This window comes from Heterodontus francisci, chromosome 11 (genome assembly GCF_036365525.1).
Source record: "Heterodontus francisci isolate sHetFra1 chromosome 11, sHetFra1.hap1, whole genome shotgun sequence".
Lineage (NCBI taxonomy): Eukaryota > Metazoa > Chordata > Chondrichthyes > Heterodontiformes > Heterodontidae > Heterodontus > Heterodontus francisci.
In genome coordinates, this window is record NC_090381.1 from 43,402,687 (window position 1) to 43,419,473 (window position 16,787).

Genomic DNA, 16,787 nt, shown 5'->3' on the forward strand with positions numbered 1-16,787 from the left:
ATTAAGGAGGACTTTGCAGGGTTGACAGGGCTGGGTTTGCCGTTGTCGTTTACGGTGCCTAGGTCGATGCCGGGTGGTCCATCTGATTTCATTCCTTTTCTTAGACTTCGTAGCAGTTTGATACAACTGAATGGCTTGCTAGGCCATTTGTGAGGGCATTTAAGCGTCAACCATATTGCTGTGGGTCTGGAGTCACATGTAGACCAGACCAGGTAAGGTTAGCAGATTTCCTTCCCTAAAGGACTAAAGTATTCTCCTCTGGAAGATTGAATTTCACCAAAACATGTTTTACTTCATCAAAAATGTTTTGTCCCATTGTTGTGCCTTTCATTGGACATAGGTTGAGCAGTTACTCAACGACTTCAAAGGTTTCGGTGACTCCTTGCACAAAGATTACCAGTTGAGCTGTGTCACTCACATCAGTGTTTTCATTGAGCCCAAAACTATAAAACTGACTGTCATTGAATCTTTTGACCTGAGAATTTTGAATGTCGGATGCCAGGTCGTCTTTTCTTCTAGCGATGGTCTGATGTGAAAGATTGGTTTTCTCTGCCATCAACTTTTGGTCAGGATATGCCACAGATGTAAATAGGCCCAAGCAGTCTTTCACAAATTCCCCATCAGACAAAGGTTACCATCCCTTGGCTAGTGTTTTGACTATCAAAAAACTGACCTTGGTTGCTGCCTTTGAACTCTGGTTTGCAACTTTGAAGAAAGATTGTTGCCCGATCATTTTCTGTTTCAAAAAGTTCACTCGATCGATTCTCACATGGCCTATGAGGCTGTCAAAATTGGTACCGTGTTCCGTCGAATAATGTCGCTTGATATTGTATCCCATGAACACAGCGATCTTCTCTTGACGTATCAGACGCAATATGTCCCCATTATGCTCAATAACAAAAAAAATCATTGGTCCAAAAGCATTTGAATGCTCGACATTCAGCATCAATTTTTGTTTTCTTGCTGTATCCGTGGACTGCCATCAATGAGAGGGAAGCGACTCTTAACTTCCAAATGGTTACAAAACTACCAACAAGTCTTATGCTTTCCCTGGTTGACACTTCCCAGCACAGAACTAAAACCTTGGCCAATCTCAATTACTCTAATCTGGGTACAAGAAATAGGGCAGACTGAGTTTTAAAAATTACTAGATTTTTTTCAACAATTCCTCCCTTCACCCACCATGCACCAGGTGCAGAAACTCCCCTCTCCCCACACAGTCCCTGCGAGCTCCCCTCCCCTATACCCCGACTCCTCGAGCTCCCTCCCCTCACACCCCCGACTCATTGAGCTCCCCTCCCCCGACACCCCGACTCCTTGAGCTCCCCTGCCCCCCACACCCTGACTCCTCAACTCCCCTCCCCCACGCCCTGACTCCTTGACTCCCCTCCCCGACACACCTGACTCCCCAAGCTCACCTCTCCACCACCACTGACTCCTTGAGATCCCCTCCCCCCACACGCAGACTCCTTGAATCCCCTCCCCCCACACACCTGACTCCCAGAGCTCCCCTCCCCCCACACCCCCCGACTCCTCGAACTCACCTCTCCACCACCACCAACTCCAACTTCCCTTCTCCGCCGCCGATTTCCGCTGCCACCGACTACCCTTCTCCGCCGCTGTTACCCCTTCTTCCCCGTCGCCGACTTCCCTTCTCCGCTGCCAGTGACTCCAAATTCACTCCTGCGCTGGCAACTCCAACTTCGCTCCTCCGCTGGCAACTCCAACTTCACTTCTCTGCCGCAGACTCCTCGAGCTCACCTCTTCACCACTACCTCAACAAGTTCACCTACCTCCCCCAATTCTTTTTATTGGCCAGAGCCCATGATTGACAGTACCAGGATTGACAGGCCGGAACAAAGCCCTGCTTTGATTGTCAGGCTGGATCGAAACCTTTGGCAGACCGGAGTGTGGACCATGGGCCGTATGTTGGGCAACCCTGTTCTAGATAGTACAAACTGCTGCCACTGTGCATCGGTAGTGGAGGGAGTGAATGTTCGTGGATGGGGTGCCAATCAAGCGGGCTGCTTTGTCCTGGATGGTGTCAAGCTTCTTGAGTGTTGTTGGAGCTGCACCAATCCACTCCTTACTTGTGCCTTGTAGATGGTGGACAGGCTGTGGGGAGTCAGGAGGTGAGTTACTCACTGCAGGATTCCTAGCCTCTGACCTGCTCTTGTAACCACAGTATTTATATGGCTACTCCAGTTCAGTTTCTGGTCAATGGTAACCCAATGGTTTTGATCGTGGGGATTCAGTGATCATAATGCCATTGAATATCAAGGGAGATAGTTAGATTCTCTCTTGTTGGGGATGGTCATTGCCTGGCACTTGTGTGGTGTGAGTGTTATTTGCCACGTATCATCCCAAGCCCGAATTTTGTCCACGTCTTACTACATGCTTCAGTATCTGAGGAGTCGCGAATGCTGCTGAACATTGTGCAACCATCAGCGAACATCCCCACTTCTCACCTTATGATGGAGGGAAAGTCATTGATAAAGCAGCTGAAGATGGTTGGGCCTAAGACACTACCCTTGGGGAACTCCTACAGTGATGTCCTGGGGCTGAGCTGATTGGCCTCCAACAACCACAACCATCTTCATTTGTGCTAGGTATGACTCTAAACAGTGGAGAGTTTTCCCTTGATTCCCGATTACTTCAATTTTGCTAGGACTCCTTGATGCCACACTCAGTCAAATACTGCCTTGACATCAAAGGCAGTCACTCTCACCTCCCCTCTGGAGTTCAACTCTTTTGTCCATGTTTGGACCAAGCCTGTAACGAGGCTATTATAAAATATGAAAATTAGTCTGTCCTGTCACCTATCAACATTGCTTATGGACTTCTTAATGTAAATTGTGTTCTGACCCATGTAACATTACTAATTGCCTGTGACATGGTAGGTAACATTCTAATAAGTTTCCCATTTGGAATGCTATCCCTCTGTCACACAGTTACTTTTTACCTGTGAAAGTTCAGCACTGTGGGAGTACGTTCACCACAAGGACTGCAGTGTTTCAAGTAGGTAGTTCACAATCACCTTCATAAAGGCAGTTAGTGATGGGCAATACGTTCTGGCCTTTCCAGTGACTCTGACATCCTGCCAATGACTAAAGTTTTAGAAAGCTTTTCCTGTTGAAAGGCTGTGTTTGAATTTGGTTGCAGTTCCATGCTCTGACCACCAAGTGGGGCTGCTGTATCTTCTTCTGTCTTCTCAAAGTTCTCAGTGCCAGACATTTTGGTAAGATTGAGTTTTGAGCCTTTTTTGTAATTTAGCTCTTTTCTGGAATTTCTTCCCCAAGAAAGAAACTGAGGAGCTCTTTACCCTGCTCAGATTTTCCTTCCTTCTACCAACTAAGGTTTTTAAAATCCAAGGTTGGCAACTTCTGATCATGGCTGTTTGATCTATCTTGTTTCCTCTCCTTTCCTTGACTATAGTGGACTATCTTCTTCTTTGGCCTCCTTGTCTCGAGAGACAATGGGTAAGCGCCCGGAGTAAGCGCGTGGACTATAGTTGCATTATAAGCCTCAGTTCTTCACCCAGGTTTATCAATAAAAAGAGAATAATCCAGTTAGATAAATTCTTCCAATATCCTGTTGGTAGGAACATAGGAAATAGGAGCTGGAGTAGGCCATTCAGCCCCTCGAGCCTGCTCCGCCATTCAACTAGATCATGGCTGATTTTCTATCTCAATGCCATTTTCCTTCCCTATCCCCATAACCCTTGATATCTTTAATATCTTGAAATCTCTTGATCTCTGTCTTGAACATACTCAATGACTGAGCCTCCACCACCACAGGGGTAGAAAATTCCACAGATCCACCACCCACAGAGTAAAGAAATTCCTCCTCATCTCAGTCCTAAATGGTCTGCCTCTTATTCTGAGACTGTGTTCTCTGATTCTAGACCCCACCCCCAACCAGGGGAAACATCCTTCCTATTGGAAGTGAAAAGAGTTTTGCACTGACAGGTTATCGACGTCACCATGCCTTTACTCAACAATGAGCAGCAGGCTTTTTTGACCAAATATATCAAGGAAGCAGAAAGTTAAATAGTAAATATTTGATACTAAAGATGCATTACTACTTGTCTCCTAGCTAGAAGTCAAGAGAAAATTCCACCTAGTCTTCATACTGCTGGAAAGATTAACCTTCACTGAGGTAAGTTCCAATTTTTAATAAGGGCCTGTGTGACTAAGGAGTATAAACAAACGATGCTTCTGGGTTGCTTGAAATATTCTGAGACTGGTGGACTACGTCGCCATTACCCTGGCCTGTGATCCATTGATGAAAATTTACAAATTACCATTTAGATTTACTGGCACATATTTTTAATTTGATGCTGCCAGCCTGCTGAATATTTCCAGCATTTTCTGTTTTTATTTCAGATTTCCAGCACTTGCTGTATTTTGTTTTTGTATGACTTTTTAATATGAGCAGCCTGCTACTTTTAACAGTGCAGCCCTCATTCTATGGGATACTTTTAGTTAGGCAATGCCTAATGCTTCCCTGTTGGTCTGAACAAGACAGGACACCAACAGAAGTAAGTCTAAATGCTCATACTATATCCTGATATGAATAGCCTCTTTAGCTTTCATTCCCCTTACATGGTCTATTAAAAATCTAGTGCAACTGACATTACTGCAATGCTAAAGAAAAGGCAGTGTATGTTCTGTATCTGTATTTTCAATAAGTATTTCATGAGGTGCCACACAAGAGGCTTGTTGATAAAATGATGGCACATGTTATTAAAGTGAATCTGGCAGCATGCATAGGAAATTAGTTAAAGGACAGAAAATAGGGAATAGTGGTTGATGGATTGTTTTGAACTAGAGTGAGGTAAACAGTGGTGTGCCACTGGATTCACTGTTGGGATCATTGTTCTTCTCATTGGCCCAGATTTTGTGGCAGAGCAACCGCTTTTGGCACTGGCCATGCTGAAATAAAGCACACTGACTTACTTAATTGGCTGCAGCATGGTCACTGATGGAAGGAACAGCGAGGCCTTGCAGTGAGGTGCATTCTGGGCAAAGCCACACCCCCGATGATGTAATGACCTGAATACATGCCCATTGAGATCACTCTTCAGCTCAAAGGCAGGTGTTTTAAAATGATTTTAAACACTTTTATTCACTTTTTAAAACTTTAATATAATTTAGGAATACTGTAAAAACATTTAAACACTTTTAACATAAATGGCAAAGTGCATTGGATAGCCTCTAAAAAGCTGAGCTAAGTAAAATAAACAGTTATTTGAAAAGCATTTATTTACTTACAGAAAAGAAGATGGCAGCAAAAAAGGTAGACGAGAAGGAAAAATGTCATAACTTTAATGATGAAAATCTTGACAAACTTCTCAATGAGTTAGGAGTGAAGCATCACCGGCTTCTTGGTTACGATAAACGCAGAGCTCCTAGAAAAGTTAGCATCTTGACATGGAAGGAGGTTGCAGAGGCTGTGACTGCTAACAGCACTGTTCCACGGACTGCAGAGCAATGTCACAAGAAATTGAATGATTTAACACGATCTGCCAGGGTTTGTAGAGTTCTTGGTAAGTTTTTCAGTTAAATTTTCAGTTAAGATTTAAAAGGTTATGAAGTAAAGATCTTGTTTGTGGGTAAGTGGTTTATTTAGGGTGCTATGAAGTTAAGTGATTGTAAAATTCAGTTGTCTTTGGAGACAGGGCTACTAAGTGCTTGTAAAGATCTCTTATTTGGACTCACAGAGTGGAGCTGTGAAATTGCTTTTAGCAAATGACAACTGTCTCAAACACAAGTTGCCTGCAGCTGGTACAGCAGTGATGCAAATGACCCCAATAGAACGGCTCTTGACAGCTCCAAGTACAGAAACAGTTCAGTCCCATAATCCAGCAGCTGCGCCTCTAATAGATGCAGCTTCTGGGTAGCAACACACAGCGACGAGTTATCTAACTGCTGGACATGCCTTTGGCCATAAGAGATCAGATGATGGGTACAGAGAAGACACAGGAGGCATTAGGGTGTCAGGAGAGTGGGCTTCACTCCCCTTTGCGATAGCAACCCTCAGGCACAGATGGCAGTGTGAATTTTTTATTGGTGTTTTGTTTTGAGGAAATGTTTGTGTTGTCTTATTTATTGAGAGTTATATCTAGAATTTACTATTTGTGTTCTATTTGAGTCTGTTGGTGTTTTACGCATTAGCCTGTAGTCATTCTAAACTGTTCAAAATAATTTTTATTAACATGAACTATTTTAATGTTACAGCAGTTTACTATGTAGAAAAATAGCTATTTAACACAAATTGTATGAAAAGACTTACACTAAGCACCTCAAGTTTACATTGTTCAGCAATAACAACCTCAAAAGTTTTGTTATGAGTACCTGCTGCTAAAATAAGATGTCACTTGTTTCACTTTCCATCTTCACTGTTCTTTTGTTTGATTTCCTGGGAGAGGGAGAGGGATTTTGCCACTCTCAAGTATCTGCTGGAAAAATAGTCTCAGTTATTTTGAAGTCGTTCAATATCATAAGCATGTAAGCAGGTTTTTAAAACATCGTATAAATCTTCTAAAAGTCTGATCAATTTTGGGATAAAAAGCCATATACATTTAAGGACCTTTTAAAAGTCATTTAAATTTTTTTAAAACGTCAGATAAATAAAATCCATCTAAGAAATCTAATAAGCCATGCTAAAAAGTTACATTTAATAAATGAAATTCAACATTGAAACTGTCTGACCTCTGAATGTTTCCACCTGCTGCTGCCGGGGCCTTCCTGGAATGGTGGATCTGCTCCCGAGCAGGCTGTGTGCCTGCTAGTATCAGCTGTAAAATATCCATGTGAAATTTGGTGTTACTTGTGGGCAATCAGTCTAAATTCGCCAAATACAGGTCCCTGTCGCTTAAAGATTGGGTCAGCAGGACCATCAGCGTAGGTACCTCTGGAACACATTGCCGCACACCTCAATTTCCAGTTTTCGGTGCTTGTTTGAACATGTGCCATTCCAAACCTCAATAGCAGCGAGTGTCTCAGCATTCACTGCTATTGAGACTACAAATTCCAGCCCAATGTATATATAAATTATCTGAACTTGGATATTGAGGGTACAGTATTAAAATTTGCAAACAGCACAAATTGGTGAGGTGAAGAGAACGGTAAGCAGCTTCAGGGAGACATAAACTTGCCAACAAAATGATTAAATAAATGTTGGTTTATTTATCAGTTTAATGCAGAGAAATATGAGGAGATACAGTTTTTTGAAGGATAAATGAGAGGACATATACACTAAATGGTAAAACTTTACATGGAACAGAGACTTAAGGTTTCAGATAAACAACCCTTTAAATGTGGAATGGCAAATTGAAAAATCTGTATTAAAAGGAAGCATATGGATCAAAGGTAATTTAAGTAGGGGTATTGAGTAGAGAAGCAAAGAGGTGATGCTAAATTTTACAAGTCAGTGGTTAAATTGCAGATAGAATATTGTACCGAGTTTATTGCCTTACTTGGGAAGCGTGTCAAGGTCATTGAGGGGGTATAGAAAAATTCATTAAGATGCTACCATAGAATCACAGCACAGAAAGAGGCCACTTGGCCCATCATGTCAGTGCCAGCTGAAAAGCATTCCACCTGTTTGGTCCGTAGCCCTGCAGATTACAGCACTTGAGGTGCATATCCAGACTTCTTTTGAACTATCCTTTCAGGCAGTGAGTTCCAGACCCCCACCACCCTCTGGATGAAAACAACATTTCCTCACCTCCACTAAACCAAGATTGAGCAACTTTAGTTAGGAAGAGAGACTAGAGAAACTGGGGCTGATTTCATTAAAACAAAGAAGATTAATAGGAGATGTGACATAGGAGTTCAAGATTATAAAAAGTTTTGATAAAATAAATTGAGAAAAATGAGAGGACATAAATTTATGGTTATTGCCAATAGAATGAAGGGATAGGTTAAGAGAATTTTTTTTTAACTCAAATTGTTTTTCAGACATGGACTTCCCCTCCAGAAACATAATCCATATTAGCTTTCAAAAGGGAGGTTGATAAATATTTCAAAAAATTTAAAAAAGGCGGGAGAATGGGATAAAGTTGATAGTTCATTAAGACACCCAGCACAAGTGCAAAGGGCCAAATGGCCTTCCTCTGTAAATAACATTCGAGATTCAGTTATTAGTGTGACAGTATTTAGAACTAAAATGTCACCCAGGCTAACCTGATCAGAAAATTGGTGGTACAAGCATCTTCATTTGTCAGGTCAAACTCTACCTGCAAGTAAATTGTTCTATCAACTCGACTGTGTTTCTTAAATCAATTCACCTACCCTGAGTCAAGGAAACTCGATTTTAAAAGTCTTCAAAGGGATGATGTTTTCGCTAAGCTAAGGCTTGAATAATTCCAACAAATTAAAGAAGTCTGTAGAGTATTAAAGCCTAATATTTACAAAGAAAGCTTTGCTATGAGTTCAAACACATTTCAGATCCCTAAATTGACTAAATTTGCTTAAATTTGAATATTTTTTATTAATGGGATGTTGCCATCATTGGCAAGACCAGCATTTATTGTCCATCCCTAGTTGGTCTCAAGAAGGTTGCACCTTGAAGAAATGGTGATATATGTCTAAGTCATGTTGTTGAATGATTTGGTGGAGAACCTGGAGATGGTGCTTTTCCTATGTGCCTGCTACCTTGTCCTTCTTGGTGGTGGAAGTTGTGGATTTGGGAGCTGCTGTTGAAGAAGCCTTTGAAAATTGCTGCAGTGCCTCTTGTAGATGGTGCATACTGCAACCATGTTGCGCCAGTAGTGGATGGAGTGAATGTTTACGGTGGTGGATGGCATGATGATCAAATGGAAGATCTGGATGGTGTCGAGCTTTTTGAGTGTTGTTGGAGCTGACACGTCCAGGCAGATGGAGAATACTCCATCACACACATGTCTTGTGCCTTGCAGGTGGTGGAAAGACTTTAAGAAGTCAGGAGATGAGTTATTTACTGTAGAATATACAGCCTATAGCTTGCTCTTGTAGCCATAGTATTTATGTGGCTATTCCAGTTAAGTTTCTGGTTAGTAGAATAGAGGCTGAGACTGGATGGAACTGCAGAGCTTATATGGGAAGTTTCTGCTTCTGAGTTAGCATAATGACAGTTCCAGGTCTTGAGGCAGTTCTAAAAGCTAGCCAAGTATTTGTTTTAAGCTGTTTTATGCTTAGATGAGTTAACCATGTCTGTTTAATGTTAGCTGATTCTTAGGGGAATAAAACCACCATGAGCTTGATTGATGTAAAATTAGGTTCTTTAGAGATAGGAAGATGGAACATTACTAAACAAATCTCTTTTTGTAACTATTCCAGGACAGTAGTAGATGGGATTTTAATGAAATGCATTCGAGTTGAGTAGATTAATGTTTTGGAAAAAAAATGAAGATGTCTTTTGATGTATGTGTTATGCAGGCCCACAACTGCCAAGAATCAGGCACATCAATTTTGTCATGAATATTGATTTTTAACTGTTGTTGGAGCAAGGAAATTACTTGTTAAACAGATCAGCCATGTCTGGAAAAGAACATTTACATACTACAGACATCAAAGGTGAGGAGGCGCATTCCAGTGCCTGATGAGGAGGATGCAATCCACAAGGGCCAGGACTGGTTAGACCAGCTGGTCACATGACTAACTGGTTGTTCCAGAGTTTTCTTTTGAACTGGCCACAAAGAGCCTGAACTCAGAAAGACTGTTTGCTCCTGGACTGAGAAGATCTCTCCTGTCTGCTCCCATCTCTTTCTCACAAGCCTTTGACTCCACTGAAGATGTATGGACCCCAAGAGAGAAAAGTCTCCTGTAGCGAACAAGGTTTAAGAAGAATACAGGGCCCCAACGAAAAGCAAGATCTACCTACAATCAAGGACTCTACAGCAAGCTCGAAGAACCGTAACAAAAACTCTTCAGATATTGCCTCAAATTTTTCCACTTTATTTTTCTTCTGCTCCTTTCTGTCTCTATTTGCATGTGTGTATTGCGTATGCATGCTAGCTTGGGCACGTCGTATATCCGTAGGCGTCGACCGAATTAGAGTTTATGTTCAAATTTAAGTTCAATTTCAATCTTTCTTCTTTAAACCTAAGAAAGACTGGTTGTGCTGGTTTCTTTGCCTTATAATTGGAAAGCGGTGAACAAGGATTCATCAAGGGGGAGCTAAAACAAGGTGTGTTTAAAATTAAACCTTGTTACGATAAGACCAGGTGAAGTGTGAGAGGGACCCCTAGACCCCTTTCTCACCTGGTCATAACATATGGTATATATTCTATAATCTAAATAGTTCAATGGAGTTTTTAAAACTATTTTCAGAGTTTGAAGAAATAAAGGGATAGATTTTCAGGGCTCATGCCTCGTACAAAAGGGGCAGTATGACCTCAAAAAACAGCAGCAAAAACTTACTGCCCCATCAGCAATTTGCTGGGGTCCTTGGATTAGGAATCTCAAACAGCTAATTTAGGTATTTAAATCAGGTTCCAGTGGCATTAATAGATCCCTATTACCATTTTATAAATCAACTGGAAAAGGCAGAAAAGGTCACAGATGTGAAACATTAACTCTGTTTCAGTCTCCACAGATGCTGCCAGAACTGCTGAGTATTTCCAGCATTTTCTGGTTTTATTTCAGAATTCCAGCATACTCAGTATTTTGCTTTTGTGTGCATCCAGGAGGGCTTGGTGTGGTCTTCCAGGGTCCACAAAAATAGCTTGGGGTAATACCGCAGGGGTTACACCCCTCCTGAGAATGAACCAACTCCACCTCTGCCGACATATTATTTTGTGGGCCCTGAGGCTGGACAGGCCTCCCAATATTGTGGAATCCCAGAGTTAAGATGTTTTATGGCCGCAGCCGCTGGCCCTATTGTTACTGAGGCCTGGCCCTGAAAATGGACAAGGCTGCCCACTGGCCTCATCACATGCTCTGCCAGCTGAAAACCTCACGGAGGGAAAATTTACCCGTACAATTCCTCAGAATATGAATGATCAATCTGTAATGCCTACCATACCGTAAAAACCAGAATATACATTGCATTGATATATAAATCAGCTTCCTATTTTACATTTAGCATTTTTGTTAAGAATAAGTTCATAAACGATCATGGGGTACATTCTCCTCTCTGAGTTGGCCGCCCATTAATACCTCTGGAGTCTTGGTCCATTTTGAAGGCCAGACCTTTTTACCAAAGAGCCGGTGGACTGCGGGCAGAAAGAATGCGCTCTGGGATGCTCCTGCTCCTCCTAGGCCTCCTACTTTTTAAGCTTGTTTTCGGCGGAACCGCTAGTTAACACTGGGCAGACCTTGCATGCTGCAATCTCATCCCAATTAGAATCATGGAATCATAGAGCGTTTAAGGCACTTGGCCCATCGTGTCTGTGCCGGCCAAAAAACGTCCACCAATTCTAATGCCACATTCCAGCATTTGGTCCATAGCCCTGCAGCTTACGGCACTTGAGGTGCATATCCAGACTCCTTTTGAATGAGTTGAGGGTCTCTGCCTCAACAACTCTTTCAGGCAGTGAGTTTCAGACCATCACCACCCTCTGGGTGAAAACATTTTTCCTTATCGCCGCTCTAATTTTTCTACCAATCACTTTAAATCCATGCCCCCTCATCACTGACCCCTCTGCTAAGGTGAATAGACCCTTCACCTCCACTCTATCCAGGCCACTCAAAATTTTGTACATTTCAATCAGATCTCCCCTCAGCCTTCTCTGTTCTAAGGAGAACAACCCCAGCCTATCCAATCTTTCCTCATAGCTGCATTTGTCCAGTCCCGGCAACATTCTCGTAAATCTCCTCTGTACCCTCTCTAGTGCAATTACATTCTTTCTGTAATGAGGTGACCATAACTGCGTATAGTACTCAAGTTGTGGCCTAACCAATGAGTTATACAGTTCCAGCATAATCTGCCCTGCTCTTGTATTTTATACTTCGGCTAATAAAGGAAAGGATTCCATGTGCCTTCTTAACCACCTTATCGACCTGTCCTGCTACCTTCAGGGATCTGTGGACATTCACTCCAAGGTCCCTCACTTCCACTACACTTCTCAGTATTTTCTCATTAATTGTGTATTCCTTTGCCTTGTTTGACTTCCCCAAATGTATCACCTCAAACTTCTCCAAGTTGAATTCCATTTGCCACTTTTCTGCCCATCTGACCAGAACATCAATATCTTCCTGCAGCCTACAGCTATCCTCCTCGCTAACTACCACACGGCCAATCTTTGTGTTGTCTGCAAACTTCTTGATTGTCCTCCTACATATTACGTCCAAATCGTTAATGTACACCACAAAAAGCAGGGGACCCAGTACTGAGCCCTACAGATTGCCACTGTAAACAGCCCTCCAGTTGCTAAAACAGCTGTCAACAATTTCCCTTTGTTTCCTACCACTGAGCCAATTTTGTATCCACCTGGCTGCATTTCCATTTCCCATGGATTTTATTATTTTAACCATTCTGCCACGTGGGACCTTATCAAAAGTCTTGCTAACATCCATGTAGACCACATCAATTGTACTATCCTCATCTATATTCCTTGTTACTTCTTCAAAAAATTTGATCAAGTTGGTCAAACAAATCCATGCTGACTATCCTTGATTAACCTGTGCCTTTCTAAGTGACAGCTTATCCTGTCTCTCAGAATAGATTCCAATAATTTGCCCACTACTGAGGCTAGACTGACTGGCCTGTAATTATTCGTTTTATCCTTCGCTCCCCTTTTTAAACAGGGGTGCAACGTTAGCAATCCTCTGGCACCACACCTATATCCAGTGAGGACTGGAACATGATGCTCAGACACTCTGCTATTTGCTCTTTTGCTTCTTTTAACAGTCCAGGATACATTTCATCTGACCCTGGTGATTTATCAACTTGCAAGGATGCTAATCCCATTAATACTTCCCCTCTCCCTATGTTTATCACTTCCAATACTTCACACTCTTCCTCCTTAACTACAATATCTGCATCATTCCCCCTCTTTTGTGAAGACAGACGCAATGTATTCATTAAGAACCATATCAATATTGTCCGTTCCGACACACTGGTTACCTTTTTGGTCTTTTATGGTTCCTACTCTCTCCTTAGTTATCCTCTTACCCTAATGTATAGATAAAACATCTTTGGGTTCACCTTGATTTTGCTTGCTAATATTCTTTCATGCCTGCACTTTGCTTTCCTAATTTCCCTTTTGATTTCACCCCTCCACTTTCTATATATACCCCTCTTGGCTTTCTGTAGTATCGCGTTCTCGGTGTCGGACGTAAGCTTTCCTTTTCTGCCTTATCTTACCCTGTAGGCTTCTTGACATCCATGGGGCTCTAGATTTGGCCACCTCACCCATTTTCTTTGTAGAAACATGTTTACCCTGAACCGCTTGAATCTCCCCTTTGAATGCCTCTGACTGTTCTGACGCTGATTTACCTTCAAGTAGCTGTTTCTAGTCCACTTTTGCTAAATCCTCAGTTTAGTAAAACTGGCCTTGACCCACTTGAGAACTCTAACTCCTATTCTTTCTCAGTCCTTTGCCATAATATTTTAAAACTGACTGAATTATGATCACTACACCAAAATGCTCTCTCATTGCCACTCCTTCCACCTGCCAGCTTCATTTCCTAAAACTAAGTCTAAAACTGCGCCCTCTCTTGTTGGACCTGCTACAAACTGGGCAAAAAAGTTCTCCTGAATGCACCTCAAGAATTCTGCTCCCTCAATTCCTTTCACACTAAAACTATCCCAGTTGATATTGGGGGAATTAAAATCCCCTGCTATTACTGCCCTATTGTTCTTGCACATCTCAGAGATTTACCTACACATCTGCTCTTTTATCTCCCTTTGACTTTTTGGGGGTCTATAATACACTCCCAGCAGTGTGATTGCCCCTTTTTTGTTCCTTAGCTCAATCCACATGGCCTCATTTGATGAACCTTCCAATATATCATTCCTCCTCACAGTTGTAATAGTTTCCTTGACCAAAATTGCCACTCCCCCTCCTTTCTTATCCACCTCCCTATCGCATCTGGAAACCCTGTAACCAGGAACGTTTAGCTGCCATTCCTGTCCCTCCTTATGCCATGTTTCTGTAATGGCTATGATATCATACTGCCACATGTCGATCTGTGCCCTCAGCTCATCTGCTCTACTCCTTGCATTGAAACAGATACCCTTGAGCATTGCCAAACGTTTTTTGTTAAATTTCTAACCTTTGTTTCCTCTGTCTTCCAGACTCATCCATTAATTTTCCACCTTCCATTTTAATTTCTGATTTTGTCCCAGCTGAGTCTGCCCTCAGGTCCCCATCCCCCTGCCAAACTAGTTTAAACCCTCCCCAAACTGAGTGGCTTGCCAGGCCATTTTAGAGTTCAGTTAAGAGTCAACCACATTGTTGTGGGTCTGGAGTCACATGTAGGCCAGACCAGTTACGGATAGCAGATTTCCTTCCCTAAAGTACATTAGTGAACTAGATGTGTTTTTATGACAATGGTTTCATGGCCATCATTAGACTAGGGTCTAATGGCGGCACAGTGGTTATCACTGCAGTCTCACAGCTCCAGCAACCCAGGTTTAGTTCTGGGTACTGCCTGTGCGGAGTTTGCAAGTTCTCCCTGTGACCTGTGTGGGTTTCCGCCAGGTGCTCAGGTTTCCTCCCACAGCCAAAGACTTGCAGGTTGATAGGTAAATTGGCTATTGTAAATTGCCCCTAGTGTAGGTAGGTGGTAGGAGAATTGTGGGGATGTGGTTGGGATTAATGTAGGATTAGCATAAATGGGTGGTTGATGGTCAGCACAGACTTGGTGGGCTGAAGGGCCTGTTTCAGTGCTGTATCTCTCTAGACTAGCTTTTTAAAAAAAAATTCCAGACGTATTAATTGAATTTAAATTCCACCATCTGCCGTGGTGAGATTCAAACCATAGGTCTCTGGGTTACTAGTCCAATGGCAATATCACTATGCCACTGCCTCCCCTGTGTTTTAAAATGGCTTCAGAGTCCTATCAACATCATAGCACCCAAATTTAAATACTTAAATTAGTTGTGTGCTTGCTTCAGGCAGCTGTTTGAGCCCCCTATCCTGAGGACCCCAGCAAAACGGCAACAGCCATCACCATGGCTAATACAGTGCATTAAATTAGTCCCCTCAATTTTTTTTGAGGTGCTCATAGCCCATTTCCACAAGGCTGGAGGCCTCAAAAGAAAAACATATAATGTATTTTTTTTTAAATCCACAACTATTTTAAAAAAACATAATGGGCTGGATTTTGGGCTCCATGGTGGTGGGGGGAGGCAGTTGTGGATTGCAGGGAAGATGGTTGCGGTTGAGGCCAGCCACAGAGCTCGAAGGTGAGAGCGCCTGGCCCAATCGTTCTGACAGCAGCGAGGCTCCGTGGTGGACCCTCCACTCCCCCACCCCCGCTGCTGGGCGACGGGACCTCAATTTCAATATTTAAATTTATTCAATGAATAAATTTAAACGAACTTCCCTTGAATCTTGTGGGCCGGCCACGATTCTCAATGCAGCAGCCAGCACTCCCTTGCCTTCAATTCCTTGTCTGGGGAAAGCCGGCGTGACACTACTGGGGAGGGGGGAGGAGTTAAGATTTCCAGTGTGGGGGCGGGGGCAAATAAATATGATGAGTGTAGGGGATGGTGGGAAGGGGTAAAATTTGTGCAGTCTTGTGGGGGATGGGGGGGAAGGTCAGATATAAAAGGTAAGTGTTTTAGTGGGAGAAAGGGCAAATACCTAATGTAAATTTTATGAGGGGTGGGTAAATTTTGTAAATTTTGGGGGGTTCACTTTAAAAATTCAAATTTGCCGGCAGGGCTGGCTGCCCGTTAAAAATGGCGCTAGTGCCTGCGCACAGGTAGCTGATGCCATTGCCAGCAACGGACAGCCCGCCCCCTCCATGTGATTGGGGAAGTGGGCTGCCCTAGCTATTTAAATGAGCCGCTGCGGGAGAGATGGGCCACTATTTTGTGAGCTCACCACCGGGACCAACAGGGAGCTCTTAAATTCCAGCCCAGTGAGTAGATACTGATAAAGTATGTGATATAACCCATTTTTCTGTAGCAGCTATTCGATGTATTTCCACCCAGTTTTCAATGTTAAGTCCCTCCTCATTGAGATAAACTGGAATTAGTGATGTAATGGCACTAGGACCGTGCATATCTGGCAACCACCATAGAAGTCTTCTGATGATTGTATAAGTTTTTGTGTGGCATGGAAGGATGTTGTTTCTCTTTGTTAGTATCATACTGAGAAACTGAGGCCTCCTGCCTAGTGGAAATGGGGCAGTAGCATCTTACCACTGTCACTGTCCACTGTCACTATGGCTGCTGCAGCCTTCCTCTGGGCCTACTGCTGGGTGACCAGACTCCTGCCTGAATCAGCATATAGGCCCTTTTATTATACAAATTTTGATCTTAGAACATGCATAAGACCTCAATATTCCGGCAATAGTACTGAAGACCTGTGCTCCAGAACTTGCCGCGCCCCTAGCCAAGCTGTTCCAGTACAACTACAACATAGGCATCTATCCGGCAATGTGGAAAGTTGCCCAGGCATGTCCTGTACACAAAAAGCAGGACAAGTCCAACCCAGCCAATCACTGCCCCATCAGTCTACTCTCAATTATCAATAAAGTGATGGAAGGTGTCATCGATAGTGCGATCAAGCGGCACTTGCTTAGCAATAACCTGCTCAGTGACGCTCAGTTTTGGTTCCGCCAGGGCTACTCAGCTCCTGACCTCATTGCAGTCTTGGTTCAAACATGGACAAAAGAGCTGAACTC